We start from the raw sequence: 2,416 nt of genomic DNA, 5'->3' as shown, positions 1-2,416 counted from the left end.
GAGGAAGCGCGGGGGGAGGGGCCGGTGCGCAACGGGGAAAGGTCGCCGAAGCAGAAGCGCGCCCCTCGTACTTCCGTTCCGCTTTCGCGCTCTTTCAAACATCTTTCCTTGATTTCTCAAAATGATGTCAAATAATCCCCCGCCGACCAGGGCCGGCGAGGCGAGGCGACGCAGGATCGTAGAATCTTAAAGAGTTGGAAGGGACCCCTGAGGGTCATCTAGCCCAACCCCCTGCTATGCAGGAATCCCAGCTAAAGCATCAATCCAGTCTCTGCTGAAAAACCTCCCAAGAAAGGAGAGCCTACAACCCCCCGAGAGAGACCGGTCCACTGTGTAACAGCTCTTATTGTCAGAAAGTTTTCCCTGGTGTTTAGTCAGAATCTCCTTTCTGGTAACTTGAAGCCATTGGTTCCAGTCCTACCCTCCAGAGAAAACATACTTGCCCATATTCCATGTGAACATTCCTTGAGATATTTGAAGGTGGCTATCATATCTCCATTCTTAAGGAAATCAGCCCTGAGTGCTCACTGGAAGGACAGATCCTGAAGCTGAGGCTCCAATACTTTGGCCGCCTCATGAGAAGAGAAGACTCCCTGGAAAAGACCCTGATGTTGGGAAAGATGGAGGGCACAAGGAGAATGGGGCGACAGAGGACAAGATGGTTGGATAGTGTTTTCGAGGTTACCAGCATGAGTTTGACCAAACTGCGGGAGGTAGTGGAGGACAGAGGTGCCTGGCGTGCTCTGGTCCATGGGGTCACGAAGAGTCGGACACGACTAAATGACTAAACAACAACAACAATCATATCTCCTCTCAATCTCTTTTCCAGGCTAAACATACCCGGCTCCTTCGACTGTTCTTCATAAGGCTTGGTTTCCAGACCCTTTTATCATCTTGGTTGCCCTCCTCTGTACATGTTCCAGCTTGTCAATATCCTTAAATTCTGCTGCCCAAAATTGGACACAGTATTCCAGGTGGGGTCTGACTAAGGAAGAATAGAGTGGAACTATTACTTCCCTTGACTGGGACACTATACTTCTCTTGACACAGTCTAGAATAGCATTAGGGTTTTTTGCTGCTGCATCACACTGTTGACTCATGTTAAGCTTGTGGTTCACCAAGACCCCTAGATCTTTTTCACATGTACTGCTAGTAAGCCCCCCACTCTATATTTGTGCATCTGGTTCTTCCAGCCTAAGTGCAGAACCTTACATTTGTCCCTATTGAAATTCATTTTGTTAGCTTGGCCCAGTTCTCCAATCTGTTAAGATCATTTTGAATTCTGATTCTGTCTTCTGCAATATTAGCTACCCCTCCCAGTTTGGTGTACTCTGAAAATTTGACGAGCCTCCCCTCAATTTCCAATATCCAAGTCTTTTGTAAAGATGCTGAACAGTAATGGGCCCAGGACAGAACCCTGTGGCACCCCACTTGTCACTTTTTTCCAGGATGATGAGTACTGTTGCTTCTTCCACCTTCTGGGAGATTAAATTGTTAGCGACGCAATGGAGGAGTTTGCCGTACCTTACATTCTTAGCACAGTTTGAGTTCCAACAAATATCAGGGAAGTTTAAGCTTCCCATGAATACTATATCTCTCCTTTTTATTGTTTGGTAATCTGCTCTATAGGGACGCGGGTGGCACTGTGGGTAAAAGCCTCAGCGCCTAGGGCTTGCCAATCGAAAGGTCGGCGGTTCGAATCCCCACGGCAGGGTGCGCTCCCGTTGATCGGTCCCAGCGCCTGCCAACCTAGCAGTTCAAAAGCACCCCCGGGTGCAAGTAGATAAATAGGGACCGCTTACTGGCGGGAAGGTAAACGGCGTTCCGTGTGCGGCTCTGGCTCGCCAGAGCAGCGATGTCACGCTGGCCACGTGACCAGGAAGTGTCTTCGGACAGCACTGGCCCCCGGCCTCTTGAGTGAGATGGGCGCACAACCCTAGAGTCTGGCAAGACTGGCCCGTACGGGCATGGGTACCTTTACCTTTACCTTAATCTGCTCTATGAACACATCATCCAAGTCTTCAGTCGCTTGGTCTGCAGCAGACGCCTACATTAAGGTCACTGTTGTTTCTGTGGCTGAGACGTTTGACGCACTTCTATATCGGCACACCACTATTGTATTTGCTGTCATTGCCATTTATCAGTGTGCTTATTTTAACTGGAAGGGCATGCCATTTTTATCTTTTAAAAATATCAATATAATTTTAATCTATTTTAAATCAGGGATGGGGAACTTGTGGCCTTCTAGATGTTGTTGTCAAACTCCCATCACTCTCAAGTCACCATGGCCACAGATTCTCCATCTACATTTTAAAGTATATTAATATTCTATTGGATTTTTTAAAAGTTAAAAATGGCATGTTCAGGTGAGTTGATTCTTTAACACCCACTACTGTGGACATATCTTGTGGAATTA

Source organism: Podarcis muralis, chromosome 10 (assembly GCF_964188315.1).
Source record: "Podarcis muralis chromosome 10, rPodMur119.hap1.1, whole genome shotgun sequence".
In the NCBI taxonomy this organism is placed as follows: Eukaryota; Metazoa; Chordata; class Lepidosauria; order Squamata; family Lacertidae; genus Podarcis; species Podarcis muralis.
This window is presented reverse-complemented; position numbering follows the sequence as displayed.